The sequence below is a fragment of the Manis javanica genome, chromosome 10 (assembly GCF_040802235.1).
Source record: "Manis javanica isolate MJ-LG chromosome 10, MJ_LKY, whole genome shotgun sequence".
Taxonomy (NCBI): domain Eukaryota; kingdom Metazoa; phylum Chordata; class Mammalia; order Pholidota; family Manidae; genus Manis; species Manis javanica.
The window spans coordinates 51,209,592-51,227,134 of record NC_133165.1 but is presented as its reverse complement, the minus strand read 5'-3'; positions in this window follow the sequence as shown (position 1 = coordinate 51,227,134).

Here is a 17,543-nt window from a genome sequence, read left to right as displayed (position 1 = left end):
AACATTAATTGTCATTTCCCCCATTCTCTGATTAAAGAAGGAATACATGTTCATTTTATAAAAATTGGAAAATGTGAAAAGTCACAAAGAGAACAAAACTCAACCATAATGCCACCAGCCAGAAATAAACTCTGCTAATACATAGAGATGCAAGTGATCCTTGACTTTCTTAGATATGGCTTTTATACAAATTGTATGTTGTACATCAAAATCCCTAATTCAGAGATCCAGAGTGCAAGTAAAAATGGGGACAGAGTCACCACGTTGCACAATTTCAGAGGGCACCATTCATATTGGTTTATGGGAAAGATACCCTCAGAAGTCATTCAGTACACATCCTCTGCAGCTGTACTTGGCAGCAGTATACAGGGCCCAGGAAGATGGCACAAAGCAAGCTGCTGGTAAACTAAGAGAGCATTTGAGAATTGTTATGCCATAGGGATATGGGACCAGTGGTACCAGAGTCTTATGGTTTTTCAAAAGGGGCTAGAAATCCAGATTTTTAAATAAAGTCACCCAACTTTCAAGTGCTGGCAACTTTCAACTGGGCAAAACAAGGAGGAGGCCTAATCTGGACTGTGGAATATCTGGTGACGAAAAATGATTTGGGGTCATTCCAGGACCTTCTCCTCTCCTGGCACAGCTCCTACCCCTCCTTACTCCTATAGCCACTGTCCTTGCTTTCTCCATGGCTTGGCCTCAAAAAGGCTCTTGCTAGGAAGGGAACAACACTTTGATTGTCCTGTGCTTGGGCAGTGGGGGTTGGGGGAGGTGGTCAGCAAGAACTCCACTTATCCACTGCCACTGAGAAAATGAGGGAAGTTTTCTCTTCCCCTTCTCTGGAATTTCTTCCCCCTGCACACAAGTATCATATTATATATATGTAATATTTATTATAGATATGTGATAGTATATATATGATATATTATATAATATACATATATATTAATCAGCATATTCCTTCCAACCCCATAAGAACCTCCTTGAGAGGAATTTTGTTGAATACAATGTACAGCAACATTTGAGCCCCTGGCCATGCTTTGATTGATGCCAGATGAATAGGTGGAGGATTTAAGATTGGGGTCTGCCAATCACCAGCCCAGGATCCCAGGGAGAGGAGGGAGGGGCCAGCAGGTCCTGGGTAAGGGTTGCTGCTCATATTTAGGAACATCTTCCCAAATCATCACTGATAAGTGGGACAGTTGATGTATTCTTTTCTTTGAGGGCACATTCATGCATGTGATTATTTCATTAAGATATGTCCCACCCACTGGACTGCGAACTACATGGGAATAAGAAGTGAGTATGGTTTAATTCCCTCTGGTGCCCAGCAGAGACAACTAGCACACAGTAGGTACTCAGAGAACACCAATGAGTGAATGGAGAAGAGGCAGTGTCCATTCTGTCAACACCCTTCTGCCCTTAGATCAGGCAGAGTGCCCCTGAAGAATCTCTCCCTCTATATGAAATTTGTAGCAACCGTAAGTCAGAATTGTGATCGTTTTTAGCTCTCTAGGAATAGAAGTCCTTTCTAATATGTAAGTTACTGTTTCGCATTCAGAGAGCCAACTTTGAAAGATACTTTAAGCAGAAACTGTAAATACTCTTCAATACCATTATCTATGTGTGTGTATATATATAATACATAATATTTCAAAATCATGTCTTTCATACAGACACATGTAACAATTTTCCTGGGACAATAAATATTTTTCTGAAACATTTTTTTAATAACCACATGTGAATTCCATTGCATAAATATACCATAATTATATTTCCTGTTGATGAGCATTAAGATTATTTCTAATTTTTGATATTAAAAATACATTGGTGGTAAACTTCCTTGTCCAGAAAAGCTTGTTCATAGCTCTGATTATTTTATTTATGTTATAAATTTATTTACTTATATCATTTACCTGCTCAAACAGTATGCCAATTTTGAGGCACAAGTTGCCCTACATAAATATTGTACCAAATTTCCACATGCTGCATATGAGTGCTCACTTCTCCACTCTATCTGCAGGATATTTAGAGCTAGATTATAGGCCAGACACCTAAACATCCATCTAGGCATCAATGAAAGCATTGCTGGGGTACTCAAATGGTACTGAATATTGTATTCACCAAAATTCCTCTCAAAGAGAGGTCCTTACAGGGTTGGAAGAAATATGCTAATGAGCCATTTATAGAGGAGGGGTGAGGGCCCTCAAGAGGCTTACTTAAGGAACAAACAGATGGTAATTAAACTATAGTTTAAGGAGGATGGGTCCAAATAACTGCAGGGATATCATTTTGCTCAATAGAGCATGCAGTTTCAGGGCCAGAGCTGAACTGTTGGAGCTTGAACAGAGAAGCTTAAGATTACTGTAAATTATCCTCCTTTTCCTTCCTTACACAGCACTTGGCCACTCCACTTTTTAAGTCAGAACAAATGTCTAATGAATATCAGTTGTAATTATGTAGAGTATTTTGCATTACCTGGAAAGATATCCATGGTAAATTGGTACATGATAAAAGCAAGCTGAAGGACAATATCTTTTGTATTTCCCACTCTTTAAAGAGAACCTATGTAAGCACTCATATGTTTCCATCTTTTTATATAAGCAAAGGAAATATGGGAGATAATAGCATTTTAAACAGTGCCTATTTGGGATATAAGGTCATAGAAGGGAACAAAGTTTAGTAATTTTACAGTGGATACTCGAATTGCATAAATTGTTTGAATTGTTTCAACAATTGCATACAATTGGTATAATTCAAATGTTTAATTTTTTAATTAGGTATGAAGCAGTACCAAATTTCAGCATGCCCAGAAAAGGCCACCTCTCAGACCATATCTGATTAGATATCTATTGTCTTTGAAACTCTTTCTTAAAAACTGGTGATGTTAAATATTGATGATACAGGGGTCATAATAGGCATCTCTTTTTGCCTTAGAACAAATGGGATTATCTCTGGTATTTTTGCTTTGAAGTTAATTTGGATGTTGTTTTAAGACAGGAAATTTTCATCGTATTAAGGAACTACACCTTTATTGTAGCTTTACCTAGGGTTGTTAAGAATGAATGAATGGACTCACAGACTCCAAGAAGGGACTAGCAGTTACCAAAGGGGAGAGGTGTGGGAGGGTGGGTTGGGAGGGAGGGAGATGGGGATTGAGGGGTATTATGTTTAGTACACATGGTGTGAGGGGTTACCGGGAAAAGTGTAGCACAGAGAAGGCATATAGTGGATCTGTGGCATTTTACTGCACTGATGGACAGTGACTGCAATGGGGTATGGGTGGGGACTTGATAATATGCGTAAATGTAGTAACCACATTGTTTTTTCATGTGAAACCTTCATAAGAGTGTATATAAATAATACCTTAATAAGAAATTTAAAAAAAAAGAATGAATGAGTGAAAATTAAGGATTATCCTTTTTTTTTTTACAAAATCAACAGAGTTGATCATTTAGCTTCCATCTGTGTACTTATTAATTCAGTCAGATCTGTTAATTACTCTCCTAATAGTAAGCCATCCTTGCACTACAAGATTAAGCTTGATCAGGTCATATTTTATTGTACTTTTAGCATAGTGTTAGAATTGATTTGATTAGAATTGATTTGATGATACTTTATTTAGGCTTTTTACATAAATATTCATGCAGAAGTTTGGTTGGTAATATTCTTTCATGATGTTTTTATCAGATCTTCCTTCAGTTATGCTATCTTCATAGAATAATTTGAGGACCTTTTTTTCTTTTATTTACCTATTCAAGTAGCCTGGAAATGACTTATTCTTTGCATGTTTAAAAGAACTCATCCATAAAATTGTCTGTGCAAGGAATCTTTTTGGAGAAGTGTATACTGTTTGCTTACAACTTTTACTATTTCTTTATGGCTACTGCCCTATCTACATTTCCCACTTCTTTCTTTAGTCAATTTTATTCATTTGTCTATTCCTTGAAAAGAATTCATTTGTATTGTACTGTAGTATCTCTATATAATATTTTTTTAAATCCTCTAATCCCATACTTCTCATTCCTTTTCCATTCTGAACTTTGCTTACATTTTTAGATCTATTTCATTGGTCTTTTTAAAGAACCAGGTTTTGGATGTAGCTATCAATTTTTATTGGGCTTAGATTTCTAGTTAACATATGATTGTCCTTTTTTTTGAAGTGCTTTCTCTTACTTTCCTTGTGTTTATTTGGTTGACCTTCTCTTCCTAAATTCTTAAGGTCTATGCTCATTTATTTTCTCTTTGTACTTGTTTAATGACTAAAGCATTTAAGACAATTATTTTTCCTGTATCTAGCTTTAGTTTATCGCATAAAATCAGAGATGTTGCATCTCATTTTCACTTTCTTTGAAATGGTTTATATCCACAGCTGAGTTTTTAGGAGAGAGATTTTATGTTTTTTTTTAAATAACTGCCTCAGAGATAATTTTACATTAAAAATAGCTTCATTATACAAAACAAAAAGAAGGGGGAAATCGTCCAAAATTCTACCACTCAGATGGTTATATGCATCTTTCCTATCATTGATATGGTTGCTTCTTTCTTTTCCTTTTAAAAAAATCATATTTTGCCTTAAAAGCCACTTTCTTCCCTAGATATTGTGTGTGATTATTAAGACCTCTTGTTACTCGGGGCCGTAAACTTTTGGGACCCTACAGTAACTTACATGAACATGGAAATTGTTTGGCAAGAAAATTTTAAGAGATTTTGTTCGTGTTTTTAAAAGTGATAGAACAAGGCCCTGTGATAAATTTTTAAAGTATGAAAATAGTGCTTTACCTCCATCTCCTTTAAATAGCCACCCCACGAATGAAGCTTGAAAACAAAGGGAACAAGCAAAATTCCTCATACCCTCCTTTCCTCGACCCCAGCTCCTCACTATCATCCCCAGATTTACCACCAGATCCAGCCTTTCCCAACTGGGCAAATCACATCACTTCTTTGGGGGGCCATTTCTTCATCTGTAAAATGGGGACAATAGTAGTTCCTAGCTCCTAAGGTGGTGGAGAGTTTTAAATAAAATAATGCATAGAAAGCACTTAACAGAGCCTGGCACACAATAAACATGTCCTAAGCAGTAGCCATTGTTGTGACTAATCCCACTCCTTTCAGATAAACCAGATAAAGACCTCACTTCTCAACTGAGACTCAGGGGACCTCAATGCCTGCTACTCATCTGCAGTTTTACAGAAGCAATTAAAGCTTGCCTGTGATCGCGAGTCTCCATCGTCCTTGAGGCCCGAGTTCCCCTATTGAGGGAGGGAGGAAGCCGGTGCCCTTGTGCGGTTCAGAGCTGTTTATTATGCCAGAGAGGCCGCTCAGACTCGTTACCGCTGCACAATACAGGCCCCCAGGGGCTGAAGTGGAGCCGGGTAATTACCAACAGATCCCTAATAGGTTTGGACTCAGTGGAAACAAGTCAATCAGGAACGTGGCATTTACGTCTAAACTATTCCAATCCACACTCGGGGGCATGAGCCTCTAATGAGGGTGGCAGCCCCGAGGCCAAGGGTGCTGACTGCCAGCTCCACCTGAGAGCCCTGTGCCAATGAGAGGACCAACCCCCGCCCCTCCCTGCACCACCCAGTAGCTCACTGTCCAGGGTGCTGAGAGGTGAGCTGGTTTGGGCTGATAGGGGCATCTTCTCCACTTTGACCCACCTGGTCCTGCCCTCTCCCGTAAAAGACCTGGTTTGCTCAGAAATCCCACCTTTAAGAGAAATCTCTTGAAGCCAGCCTCCCTCTCTGCTCTTCTCTCCCTCACCTCCTCTCCAGGTGCACTTCTCCCATTCTTATCACAGGTAGCATAGTTTTGAAAGTCAGCAGTGAATTCTGAAAGCCGGCTTCCCTCTGCTCACCAGTTCACTCAGAGCCACGCTGTCTGGAGGTAACACGGCTTCACTTCTCACGTGCGCTGTCAGTACAGCATGCACACAGGCCATTTCATCTAAGTGTGATTGAGAAGAATTCCTGATGGAATTCAATCCCATTCCCTTTGGGTGGTAGAAACACAATCTCGGCAATTCAGAGGGGCTCTCCGACCTGCTCCCTGGATGGGTGGGGCACCTACATTCTGGGAACAAGAGGGCCAAGTGTCAGATGGTGACTCTGATCCTTGGTCACATTCCACTGCCTGTGGTGGCCTCCTCCAAGACACCCTGCTCCTTGCCCATCTTAGCCATCATGTATTGTCCCCATGGCATCCGTGATGAGATCTGCTGATTGCTATGGCAGCGTCATACTGGTCAGTCGCTCAGCTATTTCCAAACACTTCTCCCAAACAGTACTCACACACCTGCTTTTCTACTGTACCATTCCTCCTCTGAAGGTCTAAAAGCCACTGACTTAATGGACAAGGAGGGACAGAAAAATCCATAGTTAGTAATTATTTAAAATTATTTCCCCACAAGTGTTACAAAGGAAAAATGGTGGATAGTTAGGACTGGGCCAGGGGTCCAAAAGGAAGACCCTTACCCTTTGGGAAGCATCTGTAATACAAGGACAATTGTGATTACAGCTGGTGCTCCTGGAAGAAATTAGGGCAGGTAAATACAGATGTTAATGGTGGAAATGATCTCTGGAAGGCAGCTTCCTCTGGGTTCAGTGGCCATTAGTGATTTCTTCACTCCAAAATTCCATAGAAACACAAAAGGACTGGAGGTGGGGAGGGGGGACAGTTTGCACATGATTGCAAGGAAGGAAAGAAGCAGGAAGGATTTGTTGTCCCCTAAGGCTGTGGAGTCCTATGTGATTATGTGTCATCTAGCTATAAGTTGGGGCTACCATGGTGGCTTCCCAACCCCTCTTCTCATTTCCTTTTGGAACAAATTGTTTGTCAAGACCCACAAACTATGTGAAGCCTTGGGCCAAAGTGAAAAGCAGCCAACGCCTCTTGGACTGCTGGCAAAGTATTAGCCTGAGCCAGAAACCTGAAAGCAGTTCACGCCACCAGACAGTGCTACCCTTCTTGGCCACCATACAAAATGCAGATGGCTTGGATCATGTACACTCTAGATCTTTCCCACTGCCACATTATCCTGAGCCTCACTCTCACCAACTCTTTCAACCCTAAGCCAAAGAAGCTCATCCCTCTAGCCTCATCACTGACTTCTACAACCTCCTGGACACTCACCACAGCTTGAGTTTCTGGATTTCTACCCACCACTGTAAGAGAGACCCCAAGCAAAGGACCACCCCACTAAGTCTTGTCAACCCATAGAACCAGGAGACATAAAAATAAATTTTTGTTTCAAGCCATGAAGCTTTGGGGTTCATTAAGCAGAATACCCAGAGCACTGTATAACCTGGAAGAGGTTGTCAGTATTCTTGGTCATCTTCTCACCTGTCCTTAGACCATGCCTTCCTCCTTCTACACTGTCACCCTTTACCACCTGTCCCTCACTTTGCAGTAGTTCATCTCATGTTTACCTGTTGTGGAATTTAGACTACAGAAGAGGTGGAGGGAGGTGTATTTAGAATGCCTGAGGGGCATTAAGCATTGTGAGTCTCCCAGAAATCCACAAGCAGGAGTAAGAGAGTCAAGCTGGGCCTTAGTGAGGTTGCAAAGCAGGCAGTGACTACAACCTGAGGAAGTTCCAGGTGTTTCCACCCCTGCAGCATTCCACAAACATCTGCTGTGCACCCACTCTGAACCACATTTGCTTTCCCCTCAGCTGCTTGCTGATGTCTGCTTTTCTCCAGGTTGTCTGCATATCCTAATGCTTCCCACTGGCATCCTCATCATCTATACTTTGTCTTTTCTCTACATGATAAATCCTGTTGCCTCACAACTGTCTGTTGTTCTTGGAAGGCTGGTGCCGTGTTGGTGTGGGGAGATTCCTAATAGGTGGGGCAACCAGGCAACATGCCAAGGGCCAGGACATCAGGGAGTTGCACCCAGGAATGGCTCTGTCAGTAACCTGTGTGATGCCCTGGACAACCTACTTCCACCTTAGCCCTTCTTGCCTCCTCCTTTTCAACTAGAGAATGAAGTAGTTCCATCAGGTGGGAGGTGGAAAGGACCGTACCTAATAGGTGTTCCAGAGTCTCAGAGTAGAGAAGCATGTGAAGCTTGGGAAAGGACGCCTGCCTTACTCTTTTAATCCTCAAACACCTCTATCCAATACGAACTAAGATCATCCTCATTTTGCAGCTGGGGGCCTTGAGGCGTGGAGTATCCCATGGCCTGCTCAAGCTCACACAGCCAGGAAGTAACTCAGCTGGGACCCGGACACAAATCTGATTGCCGTCAAAGCCTGTGTTCCGAGTCATTCCCTGTACCCCTTATCTGTGCCACAGTCTGTGCTCAGGAGGAAAACAATATAAAATAGAAAGGGTTGAGAAATGCTAGAGCTGTCCATAGTATTTCCTGCATCCTTTTCTATGCTCTCATATTTTGTTCTCGTAAGCATTTCAGGATGTTGGGGGCTTGGTGAGTAATAATGAGCTGGATGTAAACCAAAGGCCTCAAGGAGAGATGCCTGCTCACAAGGACATCTCGCCTTCGCCAAGGGATGATTTCATATCATATAATACGAGGGTGGGGAGGTGGATCCATCTCTTTCTATTAATACCATTCAGTGGAACTTTGTTAAAGAGACAGACCTGCCTCAGCTTCTGCAGCTGGAGAAGTGGGCAAAGTCTTGGTCTCTGCCAGCCTTTGGACCCTCCAAGGCTGTGCATGCAAAGCATGTGCAGGGTCCTGGCCCAGATGATGAGCACCCCCATTAACTGAGCTCTCCCTCTAATAAGCATGGCCCCTAAGAAGGGAGGGCAGAGGTTCGGGTCAGCGGGAAGGGCTCTGCCCTCCTGATAGCTCATGGTCTGGAGAACAGGCTACACAGAGTCTCAAATGTGCATTTGAATTTCTTGCTCTGCTGTGGCTCCCCGGCTTGAATACAGATGAAGCCTGCTGAAAAATGGTGGCTGCTGCAGGGAGGGGCCCGGCTCCAGCCTTTTAAATGTCTGCCAGGAGACAAGGGAGGATCTTTCCACCCAGGGGTTCTCAGCTGGGGCTCCCCCAGACAAAACACACTTGGGCATCAGCCATCAGGGTATGCACAGGAAATGAGGGGGTGGGGGATTCTGATGGCGCTTTGCATTCCTAGTTCCAAAACAAACTTTGTAGACATCCCGACAAGTATTAATCTTTTTAAAGTTTTTGTTTTGATTCCATGTGGGATGAGTGGTGCAAACCATAATTTTTTACAATAGCTATGCTTTTTTTTATAATAGCTATGCTTTACAAACCTATACAGCATTTACTGTATTATATGCCCCATTCTGAGATTTTTAAGAATATTAACTCCTTTAATGCTTTGACATTTTAAATTTAAATACATTTACATTTAAAGACATGTAATTACGTGATCAATTTTTACCCTCAGTTTACAGGTGAGGAAACTAAAGGGCAGGGAGGCCAAGGAACTCCTCTCAGGTTAAACAGTTAAATGGTGAGGCCGGGATTTTAACCTAAATAAACGTGTGCCAGACTCATACCAGTTAGTTTTGGCTACAGAACACATCATCCCCAAACGGAATGTCTTTAGGCAGCACGCATGTGTTATTTCTCACCATTAGGCGAGCTGGCAGGCTGGTACTTCGGGTCTGGGCCAGCTCGCTGATCTCTGTGGTCAGCTGGCAGCATGGCTGGGAATGGATGGTCTAGGACGGCCTCGCCCACATGCCGGGTGCTTGGATCCAAGCCAGGTGGGGTGATGAAGGTGGCCTGGCTGTGCATCTCTTGTCATCCAGTAGGCTACCCTGGACTTACTCACGTAGAGGCGGTCACAGGGATCCCAAGATGGATGAGAAAGGGGAGATGCCAATGAGCAAGTGCTTTCTGAGCCTCTGCTCATGTCATGTTTGCCAATGTCCCACTGGGCAAAGCAAGTTACAAGGCCAGCTGGGAGCCAGTGTGGTGGTGGTGGGGGCAACTTCCCAAGGCCATGACTGAGAGAGGGGAATAACTAGGGGCTATCTCTATAATCTCCACAACAGTCTTAGCTCTGAACCTCTCACTAAACTGCCCCTTCAGATAGTCTCAACCCAACTGTGGCTCTCAATAGAGCCCAGAGCAAGAACAGACAGGAGGTATCTGACAGGCAAAGGGACCAGACACATCTCATGGAAGCCCGGGTCATCCTTCCTTTCTCAATGCCCAGCCGATAGGCACCCCACCATTCCATGGAGACAGAATCTAAACATCTGTGGAAGGAAAAGATAATGGATTGGGAATCCAGAAGTTTGAGTCCAGTTCCCTGACACTGGCTATGGGACCTTCTGCAGATCACCTCTCTCTCTGGGCCTTGGTGATTTTACTGTGTTCAGTTCAAAAGCCCCATTCACGTAGACCCTGAGAAGGGGGAATGAAGGAAGGTCTCGGAAGGACAGTCGAGAGAAAGTTGAACGGAAGGACCAAGGGAAAATGATATGGGACCCAGAGTGACTGGGAGATGACTCTCCATAGATCTCATGCATTTCTGCACCTTTTGAAAGCAGAGGTCCTGACTGCTTCTGTCCTAGACTAGCTGTTCAAGGGTATTTGTATAGCAAACAGCTTTTGAAGACAGACACACTATCCCTCTGGAGCAATGCATGGGCACGCTTACTGCCTAGTGCAAAAGAGCCAGGTTTCCCCAGCTCTGGTTCCTCTCCTGTAAAGCAGCCCACTGCGTGCAAAGGTGTCACTTGGCTCTTTTCACATCGCCCTATGGGATTTGGGGCTCAGAAAACCAAAGCAAAATGAGGATACTCTGGACGCTACAATCGTTGTGAGTAACAAACAATTTTCTTTCCTGACCCAGGTGTCTTGTGTCTTCTGCCAGTGTCCATGAAGCTGCGGAAAAGCTAACAGTTTAGCCTGCAAGGAAGGCAAAGTTCAGACTTCTCACAAATCTTGATACTGGCACGTTCCTAAGCAAGGTAACACAAACTGAAGCTGGAGGATGAATTAATCAGGGGAGAGGAAGGGAACGGAGTTCCAGGCAGATAACAATATGTGCCAAGGCTTAGAGCTGCAGAGAAAGGGAATGGAGAACAAAATTTGCTCAACATAATGAGAGCAGAGAACTTCATAAAGAAATGGAGGGAGATAAAGCCAGAGGGGCTGGGGAGGGGTGGTCAGCCATGTTAAGCAAGGAGACTTTATCCTAAAGCCACTGAAGGGCAGTCAGACTCAAAATCCTTTACGGAAAATTTTAAATACAACCCCATCTTAGCTTCCAGAATCTTTACTACCTCAACACCCCCCAGAGGTTGGCATAGCAACCAATGGCTGTTTTTGCCATAGCTTTATTTTTCCCAGCACTAGATTCTTAAGCTGGCACTAGGTGTGTCCAATTACAGGGCACTGCACAGGGGAAAGAGAGCTATACCTGGGGCTTCAGAAGGAGATAATTCCTCTTACTTGAGTGTGTACAGTATATGCAGTGTAGTTGAGTGTATGCAGTATACACTTAAACTGCCTGAATTCAAATCTTGGCTTCTCCAACCTACTGGCTTTATGACTTCAGGAAAATTAATTAGTTGCTCATAAGGTTGTCATGAAGATTACATGAGGATTAAATATGTAAAGTATTTGGAATGGCATGTAACACATCATGTACATTCAATAAATACTAGCTATGGTTATTACTTATTTGAAATGTACCTTCTAATAGCTCTGCCATTCAAAAACCTAAACATTTACATCATTCCCATCAGAGCAGGCTTCATGCAGCAAGTTAAACACCTGTAATCACTACATCACATTAAAAGAAATCCCTCTTGGAATAAATTGGAGCCACTACACTTTGATATTTAAAACTTCCCAAATACAATCGGGGGCTCACTTCAACCTAATTTGTTGATGACTCTCTGGTACTTGCAAAATTTCCTGCCTAAAGGACATATATAAAACTTGGTGGGAATGATTAGCACACATAATGCAGGGGGGGTCATGGGGAAGGCAGTACAGCACAGAGAAGACAAGTAGTGACTCTATAGTATCTTACTACACTGATGGACAGTGGCTGCAGTGGGGTGTGTGCGGGGGGACTTGATAATATGGGTGAATGCAATAACCACAATGTTGCTCATGTGAAACCTTCATAAGATTGTGTATCAATGATACCTAAATAAAATTAATCAATTAATTAATTAATTAAAAAACCTACTGGGATATCCTACAATTGCTTTGGGGTCTCTGAACTGGGGAGCTCCCATAGACCTCCCATAGTCCCATAGTTACATAGACCATGAGAAATGATAAATTGTTATTGTTTTAAGCCAGTAAGTTTTGAGATGCTACAAGGCCAGATAACTGATACACAAAGCACACAGATTCCACCCCACATTCCCAGGTGTTCTGACTCAGTGAGTCTGTGCTAGGATCCAGGAGCTGCTGTTGACTTGTGTCCCTGGATGTTGCCAGGTCACATGGTTTCCCTCAGTGTCCCCCTTCCTGATGATAAGAATCACCTGAGATTCCTGGGCTCCAGCCTAGAACTTCTGAATCAGAAAGTCTAGGGAAGAGTCCCAAGAACTGAGAAATATACAAATGGACATCAGCCAGACCATCTGTAAAAATCAACTCTGACCCATTAGCGGCAGCAACCAGCCCAGGTGACTAAACAAAGGGCTCTGTAGCTATCACCCCCAAGCAATCAGGACCTGATCAATGGCTTCCCTAATTTTTGCCCCACTTCCAGTTTAGGACCAAGCAGAGAAAGTCGAGTTTGCTCCACTAACAGTCACAGAGGACACCCACCTCTAGTTAGCTGCAGCCAGCTTACCCCTGCTCCAGCCGGGGCAACCCACACCTCCCGCCTCTCCCACTGTAAAGCTTTCTCACTCCTTAGCCTGCCTTTGAGTCTCTGCCAAAACTCAAGTGAGGGTGGCTGGCTCCCTTGCTAGGGCGAGCACTGAATAAACAGCCTTTGCTTGTTCTCATTTGGATGGTCTTCATTTATTTCCATAGAATTTATATGTTTAATAAAAATGAGTGATTCTCACCATCAGGGAAGTTTGGAAAACACAATCCCAGACCCTTGCTACTCAAAGTGTGGTCCCCAGAGCGGCAGAGCAGCACCTGGGAGCTTGTTTGAAATGCAGAATCTTAGTTCTCAGCCCAGACCAACTGATTCAGAACTGCATTTTCAATACACGTCCAGAGATGACCCTCCAGCACACTGAAACGTGAAAAGCATTGACCAGGAGCATTGATCCAGGTCAGTGGGTCCCAGCCCTGGGTACACATTAGAGTCCTCTGGAGGCTGCTTAAAATACCAAAGCCTGTCCTCTATACTCAAAGTGTCTGATTTAATTGGCCCTGGGTAGGGCTTGTGCATCAGCAGTCTTAAAAGCTCCCCAGGGAATTTCACATGGGGTTACAAATGACCGACCTAAGACAAAGTTTGAGAACCACTGTGAAGGGGAGGAGTTCCACAGAAGCCCCCCAAACAGTTCTCTGTTCTTCCTTCTTTCTTCTTCCTTAATTCTACTTGTCTGGCATTATCACCCTTAAATCTCAAGGATCAAGAGAACCTCAGAACTGGAAGAAACCATAGGCATTTTTTAGCACAGTACATAAGGGCCTGCCAGCCAAACCCAGCTCATAGCAAGAGTGTGTGTGTGTGTGTCTGTGTGCACGCATGCACATGCACATGTGTTTCATCTATACAGGATTCTTTTTTAAGCTTTGAATCTATGCCAACATTTTTTTAAAGAAGATTTTTTACATAAAAATCTAGATTTTTGGTTCTCCTGGAAAATAGATTGTCTAGAAGCAATCAACCTGTATTCCTGCAAGCAACAAGTGTCTGGAAGGGCCCCTCAAAAATGAGACATGTGTTCATCAGCTTCCCACAGCCCCTGCCTGACCCATGTTGAGACAGGGACCTTGGGTGTAGTCAGAGTAGGGTGAGGGCCTTTGGAAAAAGCAAGGCAGGATAGTCAAAGCAATGTAACAATGTAAAGAAGTCCCTATCGAAACTCTGTATTAAGCATTATGCAAAGTCAAGGTCACACTAATTCTCTAGGGTAAAGATACCAGACTAGGAATATAGACATCTTCATTGAGATCAGTTAAAGGTCAAAGGCCAGAAGCAACTTGGCCTGGAATGTTTGAGTTTTCTGCAAATAAAGAAGGGTATCTCAGCATAACTCGTGACTTCACTGTAAACAGCCCTAGCAAACAGACAACAACCCAGCCCATGTTAGGGGCAGGCAGGTGGTACAAATCCACACCCTAAGCCCTCAGTTCCCCAAAATCCTCAACGGCCTATAAATCCCCTAGAAATGCACCACCCTGGGCTCTCTTGTCCCCTCCTGGCATGAGCCAGGAGCTCTGTCCTCTCACTTTATCTCTAAATAAAAGCCTCTCCCTGGCTCTCCTACTTGGGTGTTTGCTAAATTCATTCTTCAACTCCGCAAACAAGAACCCCAGCATCAATGTCACTCATTTTTGTCACCTGCTTGGTCTGGCAAGCATTTGAGTTTGGAACCTTTATAGAGTCTAAGCCTTACTTGTGTAGATGAGAACCCCATGTGCTACCTGGCAGCGGAAGTGCAAAGTCCCTGAGCCACATCCAGTGCTAGGACATGGGGCAAAACTCTGACTTCATCCTGCTTGTGCGAGACTGGGAATTCTGCTTTTCTGTGAGCCGACTTCTCTACTGGAGGACAGTGATTTAGATTCCCCCCAGTTCCCACTAAGAACTTGAAGCACCTTAGAGTGTGAGCAATCTCTGCTTTTGGCCTTGGAGCCATCACTTACACCAACACAACAATTTACTTAATCTCTCTGAGCCTCACCAAGCTCATCTGCACAATGAGAATGACAACAGTGTCTGATCTATACAGTTATAGAGGGTTAACTTAAATTGTGTTTGTAAAACATTATTCTGGCACCTAAGACATGGGATGGGCTCCATGGTGACCACTAAATGTAACTGAGTGAAAAAGTTGGCATCTCTGCCTTCATATTGTGTCTGTCTCCTAAACTGCCTTAATCTTTGCGTCAAAAAACTTCTGCTCAGCCCTGAGGCCCTTCCTGTAGGCTCATCAGTCATCAAAAGGAATGTTGCTCATGACTTAAGACTGATGCAACCAGACCCATCCCCGAAACTCACCTCCCCTGAGGAGCTAAAGGCTTATGTACAAAATGACAAGGGGGCTGTCAAGGACTTACAGGAACATCATGGCCACATCCATGTCACTAAGATGGCTGGATCCAACTAACCAGGGCCAAGGAGTTTCACAACTCCCTTGCTGATGTCCAGATGTCTGGGGATGATTGTCCCCCCCGACCTCAACCCCCTCCTGCCCCTCTTCCCTGACATAGAGGAAGCCTGCCATCAACCCTGAGTTAAGATGGTGCTTAAGGACAGGAGTCCACCATGTTCTTGGTCTGCTAGCTTTCAGAAAAAAGTCACTTTTATTGCCCCAACACCTGTCTCCAGACTTATTGGCATGTTGTGCAACTAGTGGCACAAGTTTGAACTCAGTAACATAAATACTGCTTATGAGTTTTTCAATGCGTTTTTTTCCTATGGAGCACGGCCACTGTCCAGCCTTCAAAATGGTCATTGTTCAGTTTTTGCCAATTCCAAACTTACTCAGAAAGCAGTGCGTTATGAGAGCTTCCTAGTGAATGAGAGGCGTTAGACAAAAGCTCTTAAAACTTGCTAAGCCTCAGTGTTCTCCATCTGTAAAATAGGGATGATAACAGCATTTACTCCTCAGACTTGCCCAGTGTAAATGAGCTAGATCTGCACGTAACCTGCTTGCCTACCGCAGCACCCGGCTCCCAATAATGTTAGGTTTTGACTCCCCGAAGCAGGGTCACCACCTAGTGGTGTAAGAGAGTAACTGCAGGCTCTGCAGGATTAAGGGAAAACAATGGCAAAATAACGGCCCCCATGGGTAGGTAGAAAGTCAGGATCTGACCACGGAAAGCGAATTTAGAAAGAGGTGGCTGTCCATTCAGTGAGTTTAGGAATGGACCACTCTCTACCACTGCATTCCACTCCCCACTACAACCCTGGCTTTCCAGTTTGTTTAGGCAGTCTCTTGTTGACATTGGCCCACTGGACGCTGGACTGTACTCCTTGGCCCCTGGTTGTTCATGGTTATTTGACTTGGTGCCTGACCACTGCCTTGGTTGTGTTCGGTTCCTGCTCTCAGCTATTTTGCTGTGTGTGTGTGGACTCTACTTTGTGCAGCACCATCCCGGCTCACCAGCTGGCCTTTGCCCCATGGATAAGAGCTGCTCTCCTCTGCCTGGAAATGTGGCCAGCTAGGGGGCAGACCCTTCCCCTTCCATAACAGACCTGGAAACAGACCCTGCCCTTCCCAGAGGAAACCCAAACCACAGTAAGACGGCATCATACGCCCACTGCCATCATATAGGGCCACTAATCAGTCTACAAAATCAGCATCTCAAATGTAGCCTGAGGTTCCTGCTCTCTGCCATTGTCCTCTGCTAGCTTCTCACTCCTCCCAGGCAGGGGCCAGGGTCAAGAGCAAGACGTTCCTCCATTAAAGAGGTTTTAGTTGAGTTTAAGGATGTCTTATGTTTTCCACCAGAAACAGGAGGGGAAAGGGGCCTCTTTCCACACTTTCTCTTTCCCCCAGTTTCCTTATTACAACAGAATAGATGAGACTGGCCTGATTAAGAGGGAATCACCTAAGAAGATTGAGACTAAAGAGTCATTCATTTTTTTTCTTTCAGCAAATATTTAATGAACATGTACTATGTACCAGACACTGTTCTAGGCACTTGAGATACAGCTGAGAACAAAACAAATGAACATGTGTGCTCTCCTAGACCTGAATTCCAAAGCAGAGAGATGGACAATCAGTAGGATAAATAAGTAAAACACAGAGTTTGTCAGTGATAAGTACTAAAGAAAAATAAATCAGGGAAATGAGGTGATGAAAAGGTGACATTTGGAATGAAGACCTGAAGGTGGGGAGGGACAGAACCATGGACATGTGAGAAAGGAACATTCCAGGCAGAGGGAAGAACAAGTGCAAAAGCCTGTGGTGTGCACCAGGAGCTGCAAGGAGGCTGATGTGGCTGGGGCAGTAGAGGGAGGTGAGATGGGGTCTTGAAAGCCACTGGGGAGTTTTGAGCAGAGAAGTGACAAGATCTGAATTATGCTTAACCCCCGTCACTCTGGCTGCTGTGTGGAGAATGGACTGTAGGAGGCACGGATGTTGAGGGGCCAGCACAGAGACGAGGCGTCCACTCAGGAAGCAAGACAAGATGGTTCGGACCGGGGGGGTTGCAGTGGAGGTTAGAAGTGGTGGGGATCTGAAAATGACTGTCTGGTGTCAAGTCTTACAGGGGAATCAACACATCTCATGTGCAGCAGGCACAATTTATTTACAGGTACGACTAATTCCATAGTCACTTGAGTTCCATCCATCTCACCTGACAGGGTGTGAGCTCTCTGCTGTTGGAAATCAGATCTGTCTTTTTAATTCTGTTTCCAGGAGCCCAGCACAGTGCCTGACACTGAGTGAGTACTCCAGTGGACAGATGGATGGTAGATGGAT